We start from the raw sequence: 27880 nt of genomic DNA, 5'->3' as shown, positions 1-27880 counted from the left end.
AAACATGAGGCACCGAGAGGACTAGCCAGTGATCTCAGCCTCAAGGACTTTGTACTGCAAGAACACTGGCATCTGAATTCCAAGGTCATGCTCCATCTCTACCTGCTGCAAACCCCTTCTGCTGCTTGCATTTCAGTGTTCCTTTTTCTATTAATATAAAGGAGGAGAGTGGATGAGATGTTTTAGCTCTGAAATTCTGTGACCAATTGCACAGCAAAAACAACAGCAACTAAAAATGGTGGGTTTTGCTTGTGTGCCCGGCGAGAGAGTGGGGGTGGGCAAGCTTATGTCCTGTTGACTGTCAGCTTCTGAGGGGAAGAGGGATCTGGCAAGAGAGAAGTGCAGCTGTCTTGGCAGAGAGAATGAGAAATGAGAGAATGAGAAAGAGAGGTAACTGCAAGCAATCCTGGTCTTTCAGACACACTCAGTCTACATTCCCCAAACACCCACCTGCCCCCACAGTTTTCCCCCAAACACTCCATTTAACTGCATAAACACATCCAGACGCTGGTTTTTCCTTTCACCATAGTAGTCATAAGCTATGCCTCTGTGCTATTAGCTGGGTGTATTCACTTCTAGAAATCTCTTAGAAGTAAACTCCCATCCATGTCTGCCCTCCAATCTCAGGCCAGGCCTGTGTAGTTTTGAGGGAGACTAGATTTTCAGGGAAATGCGGAGAGAACACACAGCTTGGAGATTTGAAGAGCAAAGGAGGCAAGGGCCAAGGAAATCATGGAAGAAGTCTGGAAGGATCTGTCCATTCTCTGGTAATGGTGAACATTCACATAGGGTTTTCCATGTGCCAGACACTGCTTTAAGAGCTTTATCTGTATTAAGTCATTTAATCTTCATAAAAATTCCATGCAGTAGAGACAATTATTATCCCCAATGTTACAGATGAAAACACTAAGATAGAAGTTAACAAGCACTCTGTGATAGGCAGAAAAATGGCTCCCTAAAGATGTTGATATGGTTTGGCTCTGTGCCCCCACCCAAATCTCATCTTGTAGCTCCCATAATTCCCACGTGTTATGGGTGGGATCTGGTGGGCGATGATTGAATCATGGGGGTGGGTCTTTCCCGAACTGTTCTCATGATAGTGGAGAGGTCGCAGGAGATCTGATGGTTTTAAAAATGGGAGTTTCCCTAAACAAGCTGTCTCTTTGCCTGCCGCCATCCCCGTAAGATGTGACTTGCTCCTCCTTGCCTTCTGCCATGATTGTGAGGCCTCCCCAGCCATGTGAAACTGTGAGTCCAATTAAACCTCTTTCTTTTGTAAATTGCCCAGTCTCAGGAATGTCTGTATCTGCAGGGTGAAAATGGATTAATACAGATGTCCAGATCCTAATTCCCAGAATTTGTGATATGCAATGCTACATGGCAAGGGAGAATTAAGGTTGCAGACAGAATGAAGGCTGCTAATTAGCTGACCTTGAGATGGGAAATTATCTAGATTATCTGGATAGGCACAATGTAATCACAGGGTCCTTCTAAGTGAAAGAAGGAAGCAGGAGACTCAAAGAAGGAGATGTGACACAGAAGCAGAGGCTGGAGCCATGAGATTGCTGACTTTGAAGATGAAGGAAAGGGCTGCAAGCCAGGGAATACGGGAGCCTCTGGAAGCCGGAAAAAGCAAGGAAAATAGATTTGTCCCTAGATCCTGCAAAGAGAAACACATCCCTGCCTACACCTGGATGATAGCCCAGTGAGACCTGTGCTGGACTTCCAGGACCTACAGTCCTGGAAGACAGTAGTAAATCTGTGTTGTTTAAAGCCACTAAATGTGTGAAAATTTATCACAGCAGCCTTAGCAATGAATACACTCCCCAACTTGTAAGCAGAGGATGTGTTGGCTTCAAAGTCCAGGCTTTTTCCCTGCTACTCCTTTCTTTCTTTCCTCCCTCATGCCCAGTATCTGTCATCTGTTGATTGGTTAGTAACATTCTCAACGCCTTACTGTTTTATCAAACTTATAAAAACAATTTACGTGATTTTTAAAAAAACAATTCAGTGGTTGTGAAGGTAAGAATCAATAGACGATTTCTCCACCGTTAGCCCCGCCTCTTATAGAAGCACATGCAGCATGTCTTCTTCATACACGAATGTAATGCTAAAGCTGGTGCGGTGGCTCAGGCCCGTGATCCCAGCTCTTTGGGAGGCCGAGGCGGGAGGATCGCTTAAGCCCTGGCGTTCGAGACCAGCCTGGGCAACAAAATAAAACCCCGTCTCTAACAAAAAATCAAAAAGTTAGCTGGGCGTGGTGGCGGCGCACTTGTGGTCCCAGCCACTGAGGTAGAAGGATCGCTTGAGCCTGGGAGGTTGAAGCTGCAGTGAGCTGTGATTGCACCACTGCACTCCAGCCTGGGTGGCAGAACCAGAGCCACCCCCTGAAGAAAAGAAAGGAAAGAAAGGAAAGGAAAGGAAGAAAGAAAAGAAAAAGAAAGAAAGAAAGAAAAGAAAGAGAAAGAAAGAAAGAAAGAAAGAAAGAAAGAAAAAGAAAGATCCTACTTTCCATTTTAATACAACTTGCTTTTTTAATTAAAACATATATCTAGAACCGATAGATTTCACTCGTCCTTAAAAATAGTCGTGCATTATTTTATATAAACATCTCTCGCTATTTAACAAGGCCCTCACTTGTTCAGAAGTAGTCTCACTTTTCTTTTCTTTTGTTTTGTTTTGTTCTTAACAATTCGCTCCCTGTACTCCTGGGCTGGCGTCTAGGCCTGCATCCGGGATTTGGAGCCACATCTGGGGGCAGGGCCTCTGAGGTCTAGGGGAGGGACGACGCCGGCCAAGTCCCGCCCCCGTCCGCGTCGACCAGTCAGCTCCCTGGAAGGCCCCTCCTCGCCACCCCCCGCCCCCGCAGTCTCCGCCTACGACTTTCCAAGTCCTGCTGTTTCGAGCCCGGCGCCCTGTGCCTCCTGGGCGGAGAAACTGCTTCCTCTTGGGAACAACCGCCTCCCGCTCCTAGCAGGTTGCTACTGCCCCGAACCCGCGCTGCAGGGAACAGCGGGGCAAACAGTGAGTGGGGTTCAGCGTAGACTCTGGACCAGGAGAGGCCCACGGTGACCGAGGCCTGGGCCCCGGGTTAGTGTCCGGGGCGGGGAGCGGTGCGCGGTGTGCGATGCTTAGCGTCTGGGGAGGGCCGGGCGTGGATTGCTGCCTCTGCGCGCGCCCCCGGGTGATAGAGCCGTTCCACCGAGGATCCCTTCCTTCGTCTCTACCCCGTTGATGATTTTTCTCTGCAGCTGGGTCCCTATTTCATTCTCGCCGCATTGTTATGCCCTCTGCTGGGCAGGAGGCGATGACCACCCCCCCCCCCACAATTTTTGTAGGATTTGTTTTTTGCTCCGCAAGGAGCCATTAAGATCTGAGCTAGCAGGAACCCTAGAGGCGATTTGATCTCGCCTGCTGGGGCCTTGCGTTCTTCTAGGCTAGCTTGTCTCCATTAAGCCCAGGTGGAAGTTCTCATCCACCTCAGTGCTCTAGGCGCCCACGGGCGCGGTGTGGGTTTGTGGTGGGGGAAGGGACCTGGGGAGAGGTGGCTGTGAGAGCGGCGCGGGGATTCAGGCAGAATGTTAGTCTGGAATGCATTTGGCCTGAAGCAGCATGTGCTGGATGATACAGTTCCCTGGTAAACAGCCGAGAGCTGGCCGCTAGTTTGGCCCAACCTGCAACGGAAGGCCTTAAGTACAGGAGAAAAAGATCTTTGCCAATTGGATAATCATGGAAATTTAGAAGAAGTACAGCTCGAACTAGACGTAAAGGACAGAATGTGTCTGTCTAGCTGACCAGCCAACCATCGGTCCATCACTTTCATCCTCCAAACTAGTGATTTGTTGATGAATTGGTTTCAATACTTTGTTTTTAAAATGTTGAATAAAAAGTACATGAAACATCTCAGAATGGTCTAAAAAATAATGAAACGAATGCCTGACCATCTCCTTGGGTCAAGAAATAGGGCGTCACAGTACCTTAGAAGCCCATGAGTCCAAACTGATGCCCATTCTCCTCCATTCTCTGAGATGTGACATCTTTCGTGATTTTTGTCTTAATGATTCCCTTGCTTTTCTTTTTAGTTTTACCATATTTGTGTGTGTATTCCTAAAACATATGTGTTGGCTTTCTCAATTTTGTACTTTTATATCAATGACATTATCCTGTACGTATTCTTAAGTTTTATAGATTCATCTTTCATGCTTCCTTCCATTTTCGTCGTTTAAGGTGTAAATGCACATAATTTATCCGTTCTACTGCTGATGGACATTGGATTGTTTCTAGTTTTGGAGGTGTATGATTTATCTATAAGCTATGTAACAAATTACCCCAACACCTAGCAGCTTCAAACCAAAGCGAACAAATAAGACAAGTCCTTTTACCTCCTATCTTACAGTTTCTGTGATCAGGAATCCAGGAGGGGCTTAGCTGGGAGTCTCTGACTCAGGGTCTCTCACAAGCTGTATCAACAATCAAGGTGTTGACTGGGCCTCAGTCATCTCAAGGCTAGGCGTAGGGTCGAGGACCTCCCCCAGGCTTACTCACCTGACTGCTGGCAGGCCGATTGGCCTCACTGACCCTGGCTGGACACATCAGTTCTTTGCCACATGGGCCTCTGTATAAAGAATGGTTGCAACATGGCAGCTTACTCCCCGCAGAGTGAAGGCTCCCACAGAGAAAAAGAGAAAGACAGAAGTCAGATTCTTTTTGCAACCTCAGAAGCGACATCCCATTATTTTTGCCATTTTATATTCATTAGAAGTGAGTCCCTAGGCCCAACTCACACTGAAGGGAAGGGGGTGACACGAGGACATGAACACCTGGAGGCAGGGATTATCGGGGCCACTTTAAAGCCTGCCCATGTCCTCTAATATTCAAGTACACTTGTGTGGGAGCTTCCCTAGAGTATATAGCTGGGAGTAGAATTGCTGAGTTATAAGATTTATGTATATTCAATTTTATTGGGTCATTTCTAAACTGTTTCCAAAGTGTTAAACCAGTTTGCACTCCCTCCAGCTGTGGATGAGCATTCTTGTTGCTCTACATACTTGTCATAGCTTAGTCTTGTAAAATTACATTTTTTGTCGGTCTGGCAGGTATGAAATAGCATTTAACTGTGATTTTAATCAGCATTTTCCATAACTAATGAGATTGATTTTTTATATGTTGATCAGTGCTTTCTCTTTGTGAAATTCTGATTCCTGTCTCTTATTCATTTTTGTATTGGATTGTTTACCTTTTTTATTGACTCATTGGAATGCTCTCTTTATATAATCTGGGTACGAAGCAATAATTGTTAGCTATATATGCCACAGACATCTTTCCCATTTGCTTTTGAGGTTTCTTTTCTCTGTATGTCTTTATGTCTGTTTCTTTCTCTGTTTCTATCAATGAATCTAAGTTTTGAATTTAATTTCAAGTTAGTAGTACTTTCTTTTATAGCTTTTCTTGTTTAATAATTGTTTTCTCAAGATCATAGATTAATTTTAGTGTGTCGTTTTCTAAAAGTGTTATGGTTTTGCCTTTGGCAATTAGTCTTAATGCACATGGAAACTGATTTTTATGTTTTTTATTCCATATGGATAATCTGTTGCCCCAGCACCAGTGATTTGCATGAATCAGGATTTCCATATAAGCATGAATTTGTTTTAAGCCTCCATTCTTATTTTCTATTTGTCTAACTCTGCCTCAATACTAAATAATTTTTAACCACTATAGTTTTATTAAAAGCCTTGAAATTTGGTAGGAAAAGCTCTATCACCTGTTTCTTCTTCTTTAAGAGTGTTTTAGCTTTACTTGGACCTTTGACCTTCCATATAAATATTTAAATAAACTTATCAAGTTCTACAAAACAAGAAACAAACAAGCAAATAAACCTGTTGGAATTCTGATTGATATTGGATCAACTCTGTGTCTTAGTCTTTTTTGCGCTACTGTAGCAGAATACCTGAGACTGAGTAATGTATAAGGAACAAAAATTTATCAGCTCACAGTTCTGGAGGCTGGGAAGTCCAAGAATGAGTGGCTGGCATCTGGCAAGAGCCTTCTTACTGTGTCATTCCATGGCATAAAGGCAGAGAAGGGGTGAAAGAGAGAGAGTAAAAGGAGGGTGAATGCTGCCTTTTATAATGGACTCACTCCTACAGTGAGGCATTAATTCATTCACTCTGCCGTCATGGCCTGATGGCCTCATTAAGCCCACCTATCAACACAGTTGCATTGCGGATTAAGTTTTGAACACCTGCTTTTTGAGGGACACATTCAAACCATTGCACTCTATAAATCATTTTGGGCAGAAATTATTTCTAAGACATTGGCTCTTTTCCTCAATGAACGTGGTATATGATACTATTTAGGTCATCTTCAGTGTTTTATACTATTTTTTATTGTTTTCTTGTGGCTCAGTTTTTGTTAAATTTCTAGGCACGTTATATTTTTACTGCCATTGTAAGTATTTTCTTTTGTAAAAGTTATATTTTGTAGCTTATTGTTGCTGGCATACAGAAATTCAGTTGTCTTTTATATATTATATATCAATCAAACTTGAGAAAATTAATAATTCTAAATTTACCTGTAGCTTCTTTCAGATTTGCTACATAGGCAATCTATCATCTGAAAATAATGATAATTTTGTTTATTCCTTTCTAATTCTCATGCCTTTAATTTCATTTTTCTGTCTTATGACAATGACAATGACTAGGAGCTCCAGTACACTGTTGAATAAAAGTAATAAAGGGCATCTTGTTTTGTCCTTAAGATAATAATGAGAAATATTTCATTATGTCAACTTAAAAATGACATTTGCTATAGTTACTCTGTAAACGTCTTCCCCATCATAAGAAAATTCCGTTCTTCTTTTGGTAAGCACTTTTATTATAAATGGATGTTTTTTCAAATGCTTTTTCTGTAGCTGTTGAGAATATATATACTTTTTTTTCCTTTAACTATATTAACAACATAGTAAAGTATAGTATTTAATTTCTGATATTAAACCAATTTTGTATTCTTGGAATAAACCTTTCCTGGTAAATATGTGGTAACTTCTGTATGTGGCTATAGATACAAAAGGTAAACATTGGATATTTATATATGTGTGATTTAAGATTGGCATGTAATTATACTTTTCTGTACTATCCTTTTCTGATGCTGCTATTATCATAAAATAATATGAATAGTATTCTCCCTTATGCTATTCTTTGGAAGAATTTGTGCAAGATTGGGATTATCTAGTCCTTGAATATTTCCTTGAATCACCTGTAAAATCATCTGTGTTTGGAGTGTATTTTTTCAGAAGATTTTAATGATTATAGAACTATTTAGGTTTTCCTATGGAGTCAGTTTTGGTAAATTGTATTTTCCAAGATATTTAACAATTTCACATATACATGAATGTATTAGTATACACACATGTATATGTTTATTCAATATATATAAATACATTTGACCATTGAACAATGCAGCAGTTGGGATACTGACCCCCCTCAGAATTGAAAATTTGTATATAACATTTGAGTCCTACAAAACTCAATACTAATAGCCTACTAATAAGTGGAAGTCTTACCAGTAACATAAGCAGTTGATTAACACATATTTTATATATGTATTATATTCTTAACTAGAGAAAAAGAAAATGTTATTAAGAAAATCATAAGGAAGAGAAAACATATTTACCCTTCATTAAGTAAAAGTGAATCATCATGAAGGTCTTCCTTGTCATCTTCACATTGAGTAGGCTGAGGATGAGGAGGAAGGGAGGGGTTGGTGTTGCTGTCTGGGGTGGCAGAGACAGAAGAAAATCCAGACCAAGGCAGTTCAAACCTGCATTATTCAAGGATCAAGTGTATATATATGAATATATATAATATATTCAAGATTAATAAAATAAAATTGTTTATAATATCCTCTCATTCTGTTTATAAATCTTTCCATTATCTATTGATATGGCCACTTTTTCATTATTAATATGTGTACATTTTCTCTTTTTGTTTTAATTTTTCCAGAACATGGTCTACTTTATTAGTTTCTCAAACACCAACATAAAAGCTTTATGTCTTTTTCTAATTTTTACTTATTTTATTACTTCCTTCTTTCTTTGAATTTTTTCTGTGATTTATTTTTTAAGCTTTTAAATTATATGCTTAGCTCATTAATTTTGAGCTTTTCTTCCTATGTAAGCTTTTAAAGCTATACATTTCTATCACTACTTTTTAGCTACATCTGACAAGTTTTGATACGATTATTTTTGACCATGTAGCTTTAATTATTTATAATTGTCCTTATAGTCTGTTCTTTGAGACATGAATTTTTTATAAATGTACCTTTTAAATTCCATTTGGCCATATGAAGTTTCTTTTGTTATCTTGTAGTTATAGTTGCCTAATTTATATTGTAGTCAGAGATTGCATGGTACCAATTCTTTTAAATTCACTGAAGCTAGCTTTAAAACCCAGTAAATTTTCTTTGTGTGCATAAAAAGAATGTGTAGTCTGTAATTACATGATGTTCTATGTATCAACTATTTTAATTATACAACCCAATCTTACATATCTTTAATTTTTTATTTGCTTGAGTTTTCAATTACAGAAACAGGTATGTTAAATATTCTCACTATGATGGTGGATTTGATAATTTCTCATAAATCTATATATTTTTGCTCCATATATTTTGAAGCCATGTTATCAGTGAATTGTTGTAAATTGAACATTTTCTCATAATGTAGGGACCTTACATTATGATACCTATTAATGTTTTCTGTTTTAAAATCGTATTTTTTTTTCAAAGATCAAATCAAGGTTTCTCTGGGTTTTGGCTCATTTCTCTCTCTTTTATCGTTTGACTCTAAATCTTCAGAATCTGTTTTAAGTATATATGTAGTAAACTTATTTGGATTTTTTAAAAGTCTGGATTTTTAAAATATTGTTTGACAATTTATAACTTGTCATTGAATTATCCATGTATATTTATTGTGATTAGTAATACAAAATTAGATTTATTTCTACCATCTTATTATTTGCTTTTTTTTTCCTGCCTTTTATGTTTCTTTCCCCGCCCCTCCCCCCCTGCCCGTTTTTTTCCTTCTTTCTTTGACCATTTTTTTCTTTCTTTTATTTGGAAGTTACATGTCTTAGTTCTGATGTTTTAATTTTATAATAGGTTTAATGCATATAATTCCTAATTTTTAAGATGTTTAACTAGTTTTATAACAGATTTAATTTAGCATACTTAAGTTAAATTGATCCTTAGTTCCTTGTCTCTTACCCCGCAAGTATCAAATGTTTATTGTTATTTAATACCATCAGTGTATTAAATATGTGTTTACCAATATGTGTTTACAGATTTTTCTTTTTACAAAAAAAACCCTGAGTTATAATATACATAGAGTAAAGTTTACAAATAATAAGTGTACAGATCAATGAATTTTATATATGTGTATGGTCCGATCAGGATATAGAATATTTACAGCACCTCAGAAGACTTTGTTTTTCCCTACTCTAGGTAATTTTCACTCTCAAAAAAAAACCACTATTCAGACCTCTGTCATGATACATTGGTCCAATCTTGATCTTCACATAAATTGAGTCATAAATAGGTATCCTTTTGTGTTTGTTTTATGCAGCTTTAGGTCAATGAGATTCTTCCATATAGTGGCATATAGCAGCACTTTTTTTCTATAGTATTATATAAGTATATCACAAATTATTTATCCATTCTACTGTTGATGGACGTTGATTTTTTCCAGTGTTTCTGGCTATTACAAATAAATCTCATTTCAACATATCTTTGGTAGACATAAAAACTTACTTCTCATGAACATCCATCTGGTCAGCCTAAATAATGTCCAACAGTTTTGCCACATAGCTGTATCGGTTTATGTTCCCATCAGAAATATATATAAGTTCATCAGCTCCAGATCCTCATCACAATTTGATATTGTCACTATAATTAATTTTAGCCATGTGGAATGGATATAGGTATCTTATTATGGTTTTAATTTGCATTACTTTGATGACTAATTAAGCATCTTTTTGTATGTTTATTGGCCATTTGAATACCATATTTTGTGATGCAGCTGCACATGTATTTTGTCTATTTGGGGGTAAAGGGGTGGTTTCTTTTTTTAATTAATTTTGTGAGTATGTTAAATTATATTCTGGATATGCATATACCTTTTTTCTTGTATCAGCAATTTGCAAATATCCTCTTCCAATCTTTGGCTTGCTTTTTCCCATTGGTAATTATGTCTTTTAATAAAAAGAACCTCTTTACTTAATTTTTATAATATCTAATTTTTATTGTTAATAAATCCAAACATTTATGCTTAGGACTTGAGTTGTATTGAAGAGAATTTTGCCTACCTCTAGGTCACAAAAAGATTCCCTATGCTTAATGTTCTATCATTCACATTTAGTTTTATAATTTATCTCAGATTATTTTTTGTATATGATATGAGGTATGGGTTAGGATTCATTGGTTTTTATATAGACATCTAATCAATCAAGAACTACTTATTGAAAAGGCATTTCACACCATTAGACTTTTTGAATCTATGTTTATTGAGTAATATTCGTCTCTAGGTTTTTGTTCTTACAATGTACTTACGAGATTTTGCTATCAAAGTTATGCTGGGTGTAATAAAAATGAGGTGGGAAGAGTTTCTTTGTTTACTATTCTCTGGAAGAAGTTTTAGGATATTAGTATTATATTTTTCTCAAGTGTTTAGAAAAATTCACTATAAAAATCCTTTTGGGACTAAACTTTTTTACAGAATGTTTTTGATTTTGGACTACATTTTTTTGATGTATAGGATTATTTATATTTTCTGCTTTTTCTTGCCATTTTGGATAAATTATGTTGTTTAAAGAATTTGCAAATTCATCTGAGTTTGTTAAATTTATTGGCATATAATTATTCATAATATCACTTTGTTATATTTTTAATGTCTTTTGGGACTGCAATAACGTCCCTTGATAATTATAATGGATTCTCTCTCTGTGTCTCTTTATTGATCATTCTTTAGTTTGGTTCATTAAAACCAACTTTTGGTTTTACTGAATTTTTAATTTTTTTTAATTTGATTATTGCTTTTATGTTTATTATATACTCTGATTTACTTTAAATTTGTTATTCTTTTTCTAATATTTTGAAATAGTTTACTTTCAGTCTTTCCCTTTTACTAATGTATGCATTTGGAGCTATAGAGTTTTCCTATATTAAGTAATTCCTTTATTAAGTAATTGCTTTTGCTGCCTCCTGCAAATTTTGATAAATTGTATTTTAATTATTATTTAGTTAAAATATTTTCTAATTTCCATTGCGATTTCTTCTCTGACCTAAGGGGTGTTCAGAAGTGTGCTCCTTAATTTCCAAACGTGGGAATTTTCTAATTAAATAAATAAATAAAAATTATTTATTTCTGGTTTAATTCCATTAAGATCAGAGAATATATTCTACATCTTTTTGAGTTTCTTGAGACTTGCTTCATGCCCAGTATATGTTTTATTTGAGAAAATGTTTGACACGCACTAAAAATCATGTATATTCTGTTGTTGGTAGGTGTATATGTACCATATGTGTCAACAGGGTCAAATTTGTTAATTACGTTATTCAAATCATGTATATCCTTACTGATTTTTATGCACTTGTTTTATCAGATTACTGAGAAAAATGTACTTAAATCTTCAACTATGCTTGTGGACTTGTCTATTACTTCTTTTATTATTGTCAACTTTGCTTTATAAATTTTGAAGTTATTAAGGATACAAATTTAAAATTTCTGTATTGCTATACTAAATTGATCCTTTTATCATTATGAAACTTGTTTTATATCTATAGTAACACTTGTTGACAGTAATGTTTACTTTGCCCATTGTACATATAGCCATAATAGCTTTCTTTTGGTTAATGTTTGCATGGTATACCTTTTTCCATCCTTTCACTTTCAATGTTTCTCTTCTAAATGGACTCTTTTTCTAATTGGATTTTTAATCCATTTATATTTAGTATAATTATTTATATAGTTGGTATCTTAGTCGTTTTGGGCTGCTATGACACAAATGTGATAGACTGGTAGTTAAACAACAAACATTTAAAGATAAACCAGCAGATTTAATGTCTGGTGAGGGCTGGCCTCCTAGCTTATAGACAGCTACCTTTCTCACTGTATTTTCACATGGCCAAGAGAGGGAGCTCTAGTCTCATTCTCGTCTTATAAAGATACTAATCCCATTATGAGTGTTTCACACTCATGACATCATCTACATCTAATTACCTCCGAAAGGCCCACTTCCTAATACCGTTCCATTGGGGGTTAGAATTTCAACATACAAATTTTGGAGGGACACAAACATGCAATCTATAAAAATTGGGTTTAAGCAAGGTTGCAGTGAGCCAAGATCTCACAACTGCACTCTAGCCTGGCAACAGTGACACTCCTCCAAAAAAAAAAAAAAAAAAAAATTGGGTTTAAGTCTACCAATTTGCACAGTTTTCTTTTTGTTCCATTTCTTGTTATTTTCTTTTTTCTTGATTTCTTTTGAATTCAACACTTTCTATTAATTTTTCTTCAATATTTTGAGTTATAATTTTTAAATTATTTTAATGGTTACTTTAGATATTATAGTTCATCTCATTGATTTATTATGACCTACCTTAAATTATTACTTCTATGTATTCTCAATGCAAAATTTTAAGTTTATCTCCATCCTGCAGCTGTACTATTGTCTGTTTTTTTATATGCTTCTGTATTCCATAAGGCATTATATTTGTTTATTTAAATAGTCAATATTCATTTATATTTGCCTATGTATTTACTCTTTTCAGTGTTCTCTATTAACTTCTATAGCACCGTACTTCTATGAGGAATAATTGTCCTTAATCATAAAAAATTAGTTTTAGTTGTTATATTCTAATGGAAAATTCTTTCAGCTTTAGTATATCTAAAATTATCTTTACATTGCCTTTATTTTTGAGGAATATTTTTCTTGTGTATAGAATTTTAGGTTGGCAGATTTTTCTTTTTCTTTTTTCTTTTAGGAATTCTGTTGTGTTCTCATTTTCATCACTCTTTTGAAAAATTAGCTGTATTTTTTGTTCATTTAAATGAGAAGTATCCTTTATCTCTGGCTGCTTTTCAGATTTTCTGTATGAATTTGGTTTTCAGCAGTTTGAATGTGATGTGTCTGAATGTAGTTTTCTTTCTGTTTATTCTGCTTGGGGAATGTAAAGTTTCTTCGGCTTGTAGTTTGATGTTTTCCAAATCATTAATTAATATCATTTTGCTTGTTTTATTATCTCTTTCCTTTCCGTCTGGGACTCTGATTACTCATATGTCACAACTTTTCACCCTGTCTCGTAATCCTGTTACACTCTTTCTGTTTCTTTTGATCTCTTTGTGTATCATGTTTTCTTTCCTCTTATGTTATGTATGGATACTTTCTACTTACCTTTGCTATACTTCACGAATTCTCTGGTCTTTTGTGTCTAATATGCTATTAAAGCAATCTATTAAGTACCAATTTTAATTATTATTATTTTTCTTTTTTAATTTTTCATTTTACTTTTTTATGAGTTTATTTCTATGCTGAAATTCCACAGCCTTGTTTCTATATAATTTCTTAACATATGAATCACAGTTGTTTTAAGTTCTCTAAGAACTCAAGTATCTGAACCACTTGTGCCTGTGTCTATTTTCTGTTGTTTCTCTTGAGTTATTGGCAATTTATTCTGTTTTTTAAACTGCTTTCTTAATTTTTGATTGAATGCAGAACATTGTGGATGAAAAAATATAAAGGTTTTGATTGATGTTATCTTCTTTCAAGAGGATTTTTTGGGGAAGTGGGCAGATAAAGTACCAGCAGATTACTTTGATGCTATCAAATATTAGTTTTAGGCTTTGTTAGGACTAGCCCATTTAAGGTTTGATCTTTCTCCGAGAACATAGTCCTTAAACCATAAGATATGCTTTTTCTTCATATGTCAGGGATTTTCTTATGTGTCCACTGAAATCATGGAGTGTTTATAAGAACGTTTCTTTTTGTTGGGGCATAAACTCCATTGCTTTTCTCAGAACAATATAACCACTGAAATGACTGCTCAACTGTTTAGCTTTTTGGCCACTATTTCCTACAAGTTGCCTTGAGGTCTCTCCTATTGCATGCATAGCTTAGGAATCAGCCAGTGACATTAGGGGAATTCATATATAAAATTTTAGATTAACTTGTCTGGTTTCTTCATGTCTGAAACTTTGCCCTTTGAGCTCCACCTGGTTTGATAGTTTTGAACCAGTAAGACTGACACTTCCTATTCAGCCTCAGTAACCCTGCACTGTAAAATGAAAAATGCCCCAAAGTAAAAAGCAATAGCGAATATACAACTCATGTCCTGTGTTTTCTGTTCATCAAGGATTATAGTCCTTTTGTCCTGTTTATGTTGTTTACTTTTCCGAGTCTTCAGTTGGTTTCCTATATTTTGTTGAGCTTTTATTATTGTTTCCAATGGGAGGATTATTCCAAAGATACGAGGGAATTTCAAGAAGTTTGTGGAAATAATGGAATTAAAAATTTTTTGAAAAATAAATGTTGCCGCAACATAAGCCCCTTCAAGTTCAAGACACTTTTGTAAGCAGTGATAACAGCAATTTAGTCCATCACTAAGAAACTGAAGGTCCTGGGAATTTAGCCATGTAGATGCAGTCTTTTTACATTATTAACTAAAGAAAAATGGGTGCCCTTCACAGATTTTTTAAGATTAGGAAACAAAAGGAAGTCAGAAGGAGCCAAATCAGGACTCTAAGGTAGATGTCTAATGATTCCCCATTGAAACTCTTTCAGAATTGCCCTTAGTTGATGTGAGGAATGGGTAAAGTCATTGCCATCATGGAGGAGGACTGTCTGCTGAAGCTTTCCTGGGTGTTTTCCTGCTAAAGCTATGGCTGACTTTCTCAGAGCAGTACAGTAATAAGCAGATGTTATCATTCTTTGGTCTTCTAGAAAGTCAACAAGCGAAATACCTTGAGCATCTCAAAAAACTGTCACCATGGCCTTTGCTTTTGACCAGTCTGCTTTTGCTTTGACTGGACCACTTCTGCCTCTTGGTAGCCATTGCTTTGATGCTGCTTTGTCTTCAGGATCATACTGGTAAAGCCATGTTTCCTCTCCTGTTACAGTTCTTTGAGGATATGCTTCAGAATCTTGATCTTACTTGTTTAAAATCTCCATTGAAAGTTCTTCTGTTTTCTACATCTGATCTTGATGCATCCCATCAAGTGGAGAGTTTGCTCAACTTTCATTTTTCAGTCAGAATTGTGTAAGCTGAACCAATTGAGATGTCTTTGGTGTCTTCTCTTCTTAATTCACTACAAATATTTAGATGAGTATTTGTTTTTATCATTTTAGGATTTGTTAGACTCCCTGGATCTGAGGATCGGTGTCCTTCAAGATCTCTGGAAAATTCAATCATTTCTTTCAATAATAACTCTCCCAGAATCTTTCTATTATATCTATTTGAACCTCAGATCAGATGTTTCTTAGGTCTTCTCACTATACACTCTATATTGTCTGTCTTTTTTCATATTTTCCATCTTTTTTTGATTTTAGACTGAATTATGAATAATTTCCTCTACTCCAGATCCAGTTCAGTAATTCTTTCTTCAACTTTGTTTAATCTTCTATTTAGTCTCTTCAATAAATTTCTATTTTGAACTATTTTATTTCAATTATTTTTTATTTCTACTTTTATTTGCTTCTTTTTATAAATACAGTTTTTTCTGTTCAAGTTTCTAGTTTCTATTTTATTTTTCAAATGTACAAAACATGGCTATTCTATATTCTGTGACTAGTAATTCTGATAACTGAATTTTGCCTGTTTCTGATTCTCTTGTTTGTAATGGCTCTCTTTCATTCTGCTTTGTTTCCTGAGTGTTATGTGATTTTAAAAATTATTAATGTGAGCTTCTCCTTTTGTCTGAATTTTTGTCCCAGAAATTATTTCTAGATACATTAAAGTTACATTTCTCTAGAAGAGATATGTATGTGCATCTTCCAATTGAATACATTAGCAAATTGGGAGCACCTCAAATTATTTGCTTAGGGTTTTTCAATCCACAGACATAGCATGAATTAATATTGCAAACCTATATGGAAAACTGGTTTGTGGTTATTCATTCTCATTTATCTTTTTCCCCTTCATCTTTCAGCAGGGTCAAGACAAGCAAATTGCATTGATTTCTTCTGTGATATGAATTTACTTCCTATTTACCTTTACCCTGTTGGAATACCCCTTTGGTGTGTGAGCTTTGTGCTGGGATGTCATTTTTAATTATATTCTTTATGTGAGCTTGGTCTTAATATCCTAGGCTGGAAACCCCATAGAGTCACTCCCCATACATTCTCCAGGGCTTTGTGGAAGTATTGTGGTGAGAACCAGCTTTCGTGCTTGCTTCCTTCAATGTTTCCTGCTTTTAGTTCGTTTCTGGCTTTGCGTACTCTTTAGTTTCCTATCATCTCATTGATGAGTTTATAATATTTTGTGTATATATGTTGTTTGCATCAGTAGTATGTTTTGGGACATTTATCTACATTTCTAGAACTAAAACATTATTTTTAACACCTTATTAAAGTTAGATATTTGCATGTGTGGTTATTTATCAGTATATCATAAATGTACAGCTTGATACATTTTTACAAACTGAACACGACCTTGGGCCAGCACCTAAATTGATTAAGAGAACATTACCAGTAACCTAGAAGTCTCCTTTGTGTTCCTCTCTAGTCACTACCTGGCCCAAGAGTAAATATCATTCTGAGTCTTAATATCAAATATTAGTTTCACCTGTTTTTATATTTATGTAAATATAACAATATAGTCTGTACTCTCTTGTTTCTGGCTTAGTTCACTACAGTATGTTGGTGAGACTCAGCTATATTGTGAAAAATGCAAATCATTCATTCTCATTGCTGTACCATATTTCATTGTGAACATGCCACAATTTATTTAAACATTCTACTGTTGATGGTACCCAGCTGATAGAGAGCAGGGTGGATTAGAGCTGAGAAAGCAGGGAGGGTAGGATTTGAGTAGTTTCCAGTTTTAGACTATATTGGATGGTGACGCTTTGAGGATTCCAGTACATGTCCTTCAGTGAAAATGTGTATATTGGGTACACACCTAAAAGTGGTATTACTGAATAGTCCTATTTTGCGTTGCAAAATACTTGTAACATTTTCAAAATACAAAGTGTCTAAAGAAAAAAATTACTGCTCAACCCCCGCCCCACTTCCTGAAGTAGCCAAATTTGTCCTTATGTTTTCTGTGCTTAAACATAAACATGCAATTATAGAATTTTTTCCCTGCAAAAAGTAGGATCATACTTTTATTGCTGAAAATGTACATTAAGACAATTTCTCAAGGTATGAATTGAGCTCATTTTAAAGAATTGCGTAATATTTTTGATATGGATTTTTAATTGTTCATTTATTCACATGTTTCAGAATATTTACCAAACTTAGTATCTCAAAAGTTATTTGAATACTTTCAGGATTTCATGGCAGTCTTCATTACTCAGAGCTACTCCAGGCAGAACATTAGAAAGGAAAACAAACTCAAGGGGAAGTAGAAATAAGAAAGGATCCAGGATTTAAAATTTAGCATGTAATGTGGTGTCTGAGACTGAGGAAGAGGAGATAGAACCAGCTCAAAATTTGAGGAAGCAGCCAGTCAGGGTGGCTTATGCCTGTAATCCCAGTACTTTGGGAGCGGAAGCAGCAGGATCACTTGAGCCCAGGACTTCAAGACCAGTCTGGGCAACAAAGTGAGACCTCATCTCTACAAAAAAAAAAAAAATACGAAAACTCCCTGGGCATGATGGCGCGCACATCTGTAGTCCCAACTACTGGGGAGGCTGAGGTGGGCGGATCGATGGAGCCCGGGAGGTCGAGGTTGCAGTGAGCCTCGCTTCACTGCACTCCAGCACAAGACCCTGTCTCAAAAAAAAAAAAAAAAAAAGTAAAATTTGAGGAAGCATTAAAAGAGCATGAAGGAAGGAGAAAACTTACTTACAGCACAGGAAGTTTGTAATTTGATCCATTTTCTGCGTTAGGCTGCTGTTTGTTTTGTTGAGGAATGATCCTAAGGATTTTCTTTCTTACCCCATTTCATCCATCCATCCAGCGGACATTACAGAGCACCTGTTTGTGACCTAGGTGAAGTGGGGAATAGAAAGAATAAAATACAGTTCTTAACCTATGCTTCCTGTAGTTGGGGCAATTGAAATGAAACCCTTAATTTATATGGGATGTCATACCCCTGTCCCTTTCACCACTGAAGCCACCTTCCCCTGGAAGGTCCACTCTGGACACTACACTTTTGTAGTAGGGGAGAAAGCTTTGTGATGGTCTCTTCCTGAGAACAGTTTGGTCCCAGACAACCCTTCCTTAGGTACCCAGCAAACAGGGGCTATGGCAGTGAGGGGTGAGGAATCTGGAGACAGGACAGGGGCCATGCAAATCTCCCTGGGGCCCTGGGGACCAGCCATAAAAAGAGATGAGTGGTTCCTCCAGGTTTTACAGTTGAGCTCTCCACGTTAGATGAGTAGATGCGAGTGCAGGACCTGGTCAGGCATAAAGCCAGTTCCTGGCTCCATGGTCAAGTCTCCTGTTCCACTCAAATAACATGGATCAGAACTAGCAACAAAGTTCAAGAAACCTTTCCACAGGGAGAAATCATATTTGTAGAGAAGCCGCTGCCAGCTGCTTTGGTGAGGATATTTTATGTAGTTTTTTAGTTGAGTAAATTTATTTTTATTACAAAATAATACGTGTGACTATTGAAACGCTAATGAGGTGTATCAAGAAAAAAATAACAAATAATCCACTTTGCTGTCTGAAGTAACTGGTTCTAATAGTTTATCTTCCATACAGTTTCTGTATTTATATAAGTACATATGAACAGTTTTGAAGTTTTTTTTACACAAAATGGAACGTTTTTTACTATGTTAAATGTTTATTTTAAAAAAGAATATATAAATATATAGATAGAGGCAATATATAAGTAGATTTAACCCATCCTTGGAAATAGTTGTATATTATTTTACACAGAGATCATCATTATTTATCCATCGCTCCCTTGTTAATAAACAGTCTCAACGATTTACTTTGAAACAAATCGTCCTGCTGCACTCTGAGGGCGGGCGCCTGGGTCTCCATCCCGGATCTGGGGCGGCATCTTGGGGTAGAAATTGACACAAAGCCGGGCCTCTGCGGTCCGGGGGCCGCGGCCAAGCTCCGCCTCCACCCGCGGCAGCCAATCAGCTCCCGGGGACGCCCCCACCCCCCAACCGTCTGCACTGCAGCCCACCTCCCCCCGCACGCCTCCTCCCAGCCAGTTCACTACCAATTTGCAAATCCCCAAGGCGTCTGCCCCAGCGCCTTCCCACATCTCTGTGGAAGACTCCCCACTCCGAAGTAGCCTGGTCTGGAAATTGCTGGACGAAAGGGTGAGTCTCGTCCAAAGCTGGTTTCGGGAACCAGAGCAGGCCCGGGCTCACGGACTAATTCAGGGGCGGCTCCCGATGCAGTCCGCTGAGGTGCGGGTGGGAGAACGAGGCACTGGGTCGTGGTCCCTGGGGAACGCGGCCGAGGGGGTGCACGCGGGGCTGCCAAAGTGGTCGCGTTTTTGGCCTGAGACCCCCTTGGGTTTTGGGTCCAGGGAGGTAGATGTCTTTCAAAGAGGGTTGCCTGCGCTTTCTCCATTGCTGTTTCTGTTTCAGCTTCTTTCTACCAGTCTCTTACTTGTTTCATACTGCATTTCTTCTCCAGGAACCTAACCAGCAACATATTTTATTATGAAATATATTTCAAAGCTACGCGCAGAAGACAATATGACAGATTTATTATATGCTGACATTTTATCACCTTTGTTTCAGTGCTCGCTCTCTTCCTCCACCCCCCTTTCTAAGAAATAAAACAGTTAAAACCCCTTCCCCCCACCAAATTTCACGCCCCCATCCTCAGAGGTAAGTTAGCTTGCATCCCTTACCTTGTATATTTTGTCCTTTATTATTAATGTTTATTTTTAGGTAACCAATATATGCGTTTTTGTTCTGAATTTAAAATTTTTGCACGAGATTCAGTATTACAGAGTTTTAACTTGCGGTGCTGTTAGTCCTGACATTGCAGACCCGGAAGGGACTTAGTGAGTGCCAGTCACTAGCCCGCCTCATTTAGCTGAAAAATCTGAACACTGGAGAAGATAAAAGATATGCTCACTGTCTCTCAGGTGGTCCTTGACTTGGCAGGATCCTGAATTCAGGTTCTCTTGATTTATCTCCCTGCCATTTCCTTTACATAAAACCTGCCGCGGAGCTCACCTATCTACATGGCCTTATGACTTGTTCCTAATGATCCAATTTGGAGAAAGGGAGTTGAAGGGAGATGGGGAAAGGGAGTATGGCTTGGGGTGGGACTCAAACCCCAGTCAGGATTAAAAGGTATGCATTTTCCTGAAATATGAAATATTGAATCTTAGGATGATTTGAATATTTATTTATGAGGCACTCATCCAGTCTTACCGTATACCAGACATTGATTCAAGAACTTTACAAGCATAAACTCACCTAACTTAAGCCTTATAATAAGGCTTAGTATAGGTATTACTTTTCTCATCCCCGTTGTATAGGTAATAACACTGAGGCACAGAGGAATTAGGTGATTCCCGAAAGTCACACCGTTGGTAAAGTGTAGCTCTGGAATTTGAATCCAGTCCACTTAGTCTGGGTCCCTGTCACCACCCTGCATTTCCCATGCTGGAGCCAGCACCTGTGAGAAAGGTGAAGTGGCCACATACACAAGAGAGAGGAGCAGCTCTCAGCTGATATCAGAAAGGAAAGAAATGGGGAGCGGGCACGGTGGTGGCTCATGCCTGTAATCCCAACACTTTGGGAGGCCGAGGTGGGCGGATCACTTGAGGTCAGTAATTTGAGACCAGCCTGGCCAATATGGTGAAATCCCGTCTCTACAAAAATAAAAAAATTAGCCAGGCGTGATGGCGGGGGCCTGTAATCCCAGCTATTTGGGAGGCTGAGGCAGGAGAATCTCTTGAACTCGGGAGGCGGAGGTTGCAGTGAGCCGAGATCGCGCTATTGCACTGCAGCCTGGGCGACAGAGCGAGACTCCGTCTCAAAAAAAAGGAAAAGAAAAAGGAAAGAAATGCGATTTGAACTGTACATCGAAGAATACATTTTGGTTAACTATTGTTTGTATATTATTTTTAATTTACAAAAGTAACACACGTAACTGCAAACAGTGCAGAGTTATATAAAAAGTTGCACCTCTCCTATTTCTCAAGTTAAACAATATTAATGGATAGAAATGTAGCCTTCCCTTCTCCCCACCATAATACAAATATATACGGGGTTTGTTTTTCCTATAAAAACAAAAGCATATTCAACAATTTCTACAATTTGTATTTTCCCCTTGGCAATATATCACGGTATGTTCACCGACTAAATGGAGATTCAAGCTCTTCCTAAGAACTGAATAATAATAAGCAGAATGTTTGTCCCACAATTTGCTCAGCCTTTCCCTTACTAATGTAGAGTCAGAGAAGTTTATATCTTTAATGAAACGGCCGTCCACACTGCCAGGATGGGGTCTCCAGGCGTCCCTAAGCCACAGCAATGCCAAGCCACCAGGGCCGGCGACACAAAGAAGCGCTGTCTCCCGCCAAGCGCCGCCCCCTGGAGCTCCCATTCCAGCCTGGGAGGAAGTGGGGAGGAGGGGACTCCCGTGGAAACCCCACCTCTCCTCTTGCTCCAGCCTCCTCCCCGCTCCCAAATCCCGGCTCGGTCGCCCAGTCACTGGTACAGGGAAGCCTCTTCCCTGTGCGTTCCTCTCTGCGCCAGGCTCTGCCCACTCCCACCTGCCCCCGTGGAAATCGCAGGGTGACCTGGTGAGTGGCCCTCTCCAAAAGCCTGGCAGGCTGGAGAAGGGGCCAGCGAAGGTTGACTCGGCCTGGGTGCTGGTGGGGGAGGGCGGGGCGGGGGTGCGGGGCGCAATGGGCGCGCCGCGGGTCTGGGTGTGCCGAAATCATCGGGGACAGAGAATCCCCTTTGTGTCCCTGTTTCTGCTGGTGATTTTCCTCTGCGCTCGGGCCCTGCATCCCCCTGCCGCATTGCTCCTCCTCTCCAGGTTCTGACATCTGATGTTTGTGTGTGCTTGCTTTGTGTGGTTGAGTTACCTGAGGGCCTGACCTAGAGAACCGCGTCTAATCCGCTGCTTTGTCGGATGAGAAGGCCCGGGGCTTGAGCAGGGTCGCGGGTAGCTGGTGACAGAGCATCACTTGTGGCCTACTATCCTACTGCCCTTTGATCTTTGTGAACACTGTCTTTAGGACTGAGATCTGTCTCCCACTGGCACTGGCCCCTGGAGACTTGAGTGAGTGTTCGTGTGTGTGTGTGTGTGCGCGCGCGTGTGTGTTTACGCGCACAGAGGAGCTCCCCTCCTCCCTGCCGGCTGCCCCCAACTCCCCAGCCCCCTCCCTCCTCAGACGTCACCATTGTGCTCTTTGCAGACTGGCTTTGGGCCTGGGAGGAAAGGAGGAAAGTGGAGCCCAGCCAGACTCCAAGCTGAGTGCTGACAGCCTCTGGGAGTTTAGAACATCCCTTCTCACACACTGTGCATTTGATAGAACACCCCCTGAGGCACGCAGATCAACAGCTGGGGGGAGGCAGCACCCACATTTAAAAAGGTAATAATACCTAGGTCTTCTCACTCCTGGGCTTGTGCTCCTCAATTATGTCATCCTCTTGAGTGACCTACGAGAGAAGTGAGAGAATAGGAGTAAGAGAAAGACAGAGCCTCCGGGGAACTTGAGAATTAAGAAGGCAGTTCGGTAAGGTAGAAATCGAGGACTAGAAGCAGCAAAGACTCCAACCCTACTTACTCCTATGGGGATGGTGGAGGGGCTGAATGGGGAAGATCACAGGAGCAGCTTCAAAGGTGGTGGTAAAGGTCTATTTTTTAAGCTGAATGGTAGGTATATGGGAGTTTGTTTAATTTTTCAGGTTGTTTTATTATTACCATCTATATCCCTCCACATGTATTACGTATTCTTACAGGTGTATGAATTAAACAATCTTAAGTGAAAAATAAGACTGAGCTGGGAATGTCTAGGACAGAATTCAAAAAAGGGGTTGAACTAGCCCGATGTCTGGGAAAAGATACTGGATATAGAAAGAAAAAGAAACAGAAGGTTCATGAGAAAAAAAAAACAGCATGAAGGAGAGAAGACCTGTAGAATTGAATGTGTGTAATATAAACCAGTTTTTGAGGTCAGGCTAGCTAGTTGCTGAAAAAATGATCCTGGGTTTACCCTTATACCCTCATCTGTCATTTAATCATCCAGACATGGAATATCTATTCATCCAAAGAATAAAATGTATACTTTGGCCTCAGACACTTACTCTAGTTTCAGGATTTGAAATCACACTACCATACGGGATATGGGTGGTGCAGCATCCAGCATGGCCCTCCATCCACCTGCCCTTCCACTCATCTCTCAAAGGGAAAACCAGGTTTACGAGCCATGGCGCTGCTCTGTGGTGGGAGTGGAAGCTCTGCTCTCTCCCTGAGTTACAGGTTGTGCCTTCAATACCTTCTGCTTTGTAGGTGGCTTTGGTTCCAGCAAGCTAAAAGGGGCCAGAGGTGGGCCCAGGAGAAAGAAAGGAGGAAGCATGGGAGGGGTTAGGGAGAGAAATGAAAGGACATTTCCCCCAGGTTTTATTCATTTGTGCTCACCAAGCTTGGAGGACAAACATGGATTCGGGCATAAAGAGGGGGCATTTTGTTCAAAAGTCAAGTGATGGAGTCACTGATAGCTGGTTAAAGTGGGGACACAACCAGCTGCAGAGTTGAAGGAACACCCATAGAGGAGGAAATCAAATTTGTAGATGGGCAGATGCACAACCTGATCAGAGATGGAGGAAGACCTTTTAGGTCCAGTGAGCCAGGATCAGTTGATCAGTCTACCTCATCATGTAAAAACTGTACCTAATCTTTTAATGTGTGTTTACATGCTTAACTGAATTTGTATTAACTCGGTGTTGTTTCTCATTATAGTAGCAATACATACAACAATTCAAAGGATGCAGATTTGTATAAAGACAGAGAAAAGGGTTCACCTCTTTCCTTCCTAATATAATCAATGTGATTATGTTGAAATGTGGCCTCCATAGATTTTCAATGCATATAAAAGCCTGGTATGTAACAGGTACTTATGTATTCCTGGTGCTTAAGAGTATGGACTCCAGCACTGGGTTTCCTGGATTTGAATCCTAGATCCACCACCACTTACCACCTGTGTGATTTTGAGCAAATAACTAATTCTCTGGGCATTATGATTTTGGAGTTTTTGTTTTGCCCATCCATAAAATGGGGATAGTGACAGTAAATACCTCATAGGTTTATTGTCAGCATTAAATAAGTTACAGAAATCATGTGTAATAATGCCAGGAACCCGGTAAGCATTGTGTTGTTACTACTACTATAATAATTACTACTACTACTAATTACTACTACAACTGTTATCGTTGCCCACACAAAAATGACTTCATGTTCTGCATATCATAGTGACTTGAAATTTTCACTTAAAATGTATCTAGGACATTCTTCTAGGTGGATGTAAAATTTATTCAACTCATCCTTGAACTAGCTCAGAAAACAACTAGTGAGACAGATATGTGAGGTCCCTGTTTTGGTTGTACTCATGCCAGCATTAGAGGCAGCAGAGGCTGAGGGAGAAGGGTTCTGATGGGCAACTCTTTAGTAGGTGTGTGGGGGTAGATGGCTGGGGGCAGTGCTACAGGGCCTTATGCTGGGTACAATGGGGTATCTGGAGGCTATGTGGAAGTTGGATAGGTGTGGGTTTGGGTTAGAGATCCTGCACCCACAAGAATCAAAAATGGTTCTAGGAAACATTCTTTGTCTTAGTCTATCTATCTGTACTTCTAGGTTTTCATTTATCTCCCTTTGTAATTTTGTGTGACAGTAAGCATCCTTGTACATATATCTTTGATACTGCCCTTCTTATTTCTGTAAGAAGGGTTATTAGAAGAGGGGTTGTTGGGTCTAAAGATAGGCGCACCTTTGAAGCCAAGTAGGCACCATAAAATTGTTTTTGAAAAAGAGTGCAGACATTCTCCATCATTCCTGCTGATTGTGATGGTCTTTTAAGTATTAAACATTATTAGCCTTTAAAATATTAAACTTTATTAGCCACCTTTGTCTTCTTCATCTTCATCCCCTTCTTCTCCTCCACTTTCTCCTAGAAAGGAGTATCGTCTTTTTTGACAATATTATGAGCAACACACGATATATTTTCCATTTCTTGGCTACTAGTGAGATTGAGCATTTTTTCCACAGAAGTGGCCATTTATATTTTCTTTTCTGTGCCATATCTTCTCTTAGAAGGACAGGATTTCCGTAGATAGATTTGGGAGAGGGAACAGAACCAAAAGAGAATAGGAAGATAATCTAAAATGAAAGCAGGGCATGTCCAAGGGTGCCTGGCAGACGGGATGCTGCAGGGAGAGAGGCAGCAGGAGAAAAGGCAGGAAAAGCCAGGGAGCAGCCAGCTCTGCAGGCAGTCCACACCAGGAGGCAGTAGATGGTCCCCAGAGACCAAGGTGGAGCTTTGAGATTAAATAACATGATTAGAGTGGTTTTAGAAAAGTAAAGGTGGGAAGAGGTCTTGGTAATTTAGAAATTGGGTCGGTTGTGTCCAGGCATGAATTACTAATGACCTAAACTAGGTTAATGGCAGTGTGATTGGAAACCATGAACAAGGACATTGATAGGACTTGTGACCAGCTGGATATGGGAGCAGCAGGGAGAAGAGACATACTGTGACACTGTGTGTTTTGCTTTCCTGATTATTTGTGGGCATCAGGAGGAGCAGGGAAGAGACAAGCTTCTTACTTACCAAATGTTCATATCAGTATCTTCTCAATAGTCCCCTGAGGTAGGTAGGTCATTAATGCTTCCATTTAACTACTAGAAACTTCGAGCTTATGTGATTTGCTTTAAAAGAGCTCACTTAGAGGGAAATTAATAAATTTAAGACTTTTTTAGTTTAGAGACTGGCTATAAATGGCCAGTATGGTCTTGAACTTGTTACCTCAAGACTGGGGCTATTTTATCCTGGCTTGTGGAAGGCCCACAGCCTGTGTGAAGGACTTCTCAAGGGTACACAGAGATATATGAGAAATGAACGTAATAGTAATTAGCGTTAGTGTTAGTATTAGTACGGTACCAAAATACGAAAACTATTAAATCAGAATCAATACACGCTCAATTCAGTGCTCATAAAATCTGTTAGGTTAAATTGTTTTTCCACTGCAAGAATTCTCTATTATTCACATGCCTAAATTAAATGGTTTATTCTTAACCAAATAATTATAAGCATATATGTGTATGTGTATAAATAATTGAATACTTATGAAAAGGCATTTAACCTATGTTATTTCCTTTAATCCTCAGGACAAGCTTATATAGCAGATATTATTATCCCTATTTAATTAATAAGGAAATTAAATCCGAGATGTGTTGTCCAAGTCTCACAGTTGTTAAGCAGCAGAGCTCAAATTCAAACTCAGACTGCCATAACTCCAGAGCCCAAGTTTATAATCATGTTGCTTGCTATGTTGAGAGTGACCATATTATCTGACAAGGGAAATAGACAAGTGGTAAGGGCCAAAGATTAAAATGTGAGGACTATCTGCATATTCCAAGAGGAGGTCAGAAAAGGACAGAAAGTAAGTGGCTCTAGAGGTTGGATATAAAAAGGTTACCTCAGGCCACACTGACAGAGGCGGTTCAGCCTCATGGACTGGAAGAGCAGTGATGTCCTGTGCTGCTGAGTGGTCACTGAGGATGAGACACCCTGCATGACCTGACCATGAAAACACATCTGTCCTTGGAGGAAGTGTTTCAGTACAGTGCTCATAGCAGAGGTCAGACTATAGAGCATCGTTAGTGGGGATCTCATTGTGAAGAAGCAGAGGATATTTGTGAGTTCCCCTCCACACTTTTGTCAGCTGCATCCCAGGTGCAATTAGGATTCTGCAATAATTTCATATCTTGTTACCTTCTGCTCCTGGTTATATAAGACTTGCATTTAAACCACAGAGGACTTCCACTTTCCTCTTACCTAGCCTGTGACTTTGACCAAAGAACCTTCTCTGAAAGCCCAGGCATTTCAGATGGAAGTTCTGAGTTCTCCAAGCTGGGATTAATCTGATTAGTGTGGGAGCCAAGAGGGATGGAATGGGCTGGGAGCACAACATGCTGCACCACTGTATGAATTCCCAGCAGCTGCTGTAGCAAATGACCACAAATGGGGTGGCTTAAAATAACAGGAAGACATCATCTCACAGTTCTGAAGGCTTAGAAGTTTGAAGTCCAGGTGTCAGCAGTGTGGAGATTCTGAGGCAGAATCTGTTCCATGCCTGTCTCTTAGCTCCTGGTGTTTGCCAGCAATTCTTGGTCTTCCTTGGCTTGTAGACTCATCACTCCAATCTCTGCCCCCATTTTCTGATAGCATTCTCCCCTGTGTTTCCAAATGTCCTCTTACAAGGACATCAGTCATTGGACTGTGACCCATTTGAATCACATATGACCTCATCTTAGCTTGATTACATCTGTGAAGACCTCTTTCCAAATAAGTCCTACAGGTTAGGACTTCAAAATATCTCTTTGGGGGACACAATTCCTTGCTCATTCTTTCCTTCTGTTTGTTTCCTTCTGTGATGGAAAAGTATCAAGCTCTCCAAGTTTGACTACAGTGTTTAAGAGGAGAGGGCCCAGTGGGGTCTCCTGGACTTCAGACACTA

At 39.0% G+C, this 27880-nt stretch overlaps 1 protein-coding gene and 1 long non-coding RNA gene across 12 annotated transcripts in view; one reads left to right on the top strand and one right to left on the bottom strand.

Annotated features, from left to right (window-relative positions):
- The first annotated feature begins 2865 nt into the window (after window positions 1–2865).
- The window catches only part of TCAF1 (TRPM8 channel associated factor 1), a 51119-nt gene continuing 26104 nt past the window's right edge, over window positions 2866–27880 (top strand). The window contains exons 1-2 of one of the 11 annotated variants that reach the window (XM_009243359.4): window positions 21452–21942; window positions 22564–22740. The gene's annotated coding sequence lies outside the window, so the exon portion shown is untranslated. 11 annotated transcript variants of the gene reach the window in all.
- On the bottom strand, window positions 5939–19331 carry LOC129060508 (uncharacterized). The gene is made up of 3 exons (XR_008527295.2): window positions 19148–19331; window positions 18055–18193; window positions 5939–7818 (listed from the first exon to the last, which is right to left on the bottom strand). It is a non-coding gene; the product is annotated as an uncharacterized LOC129060508 (long non-coding RNA).

Source organism: Pongo abelii, chromosome 6 (genome assembly GCF_028885655.2).
Source record: "Pongo abelii isolate AG06213 chromosome 6, NHGRI_mPonAbe1-v2.0_pri, whole genome shotgun sequence".
Taxonomy (NCBI): Eukaryota; Metazoa; Chordata; class Mammalia; order Primates; family Hominidae; genus Pongo; species Pongo abelii.
Note: the sequence above shows the minus strand (reverse complement) of the source record. Positions and strands in the feature narration are given on the sequence as shown.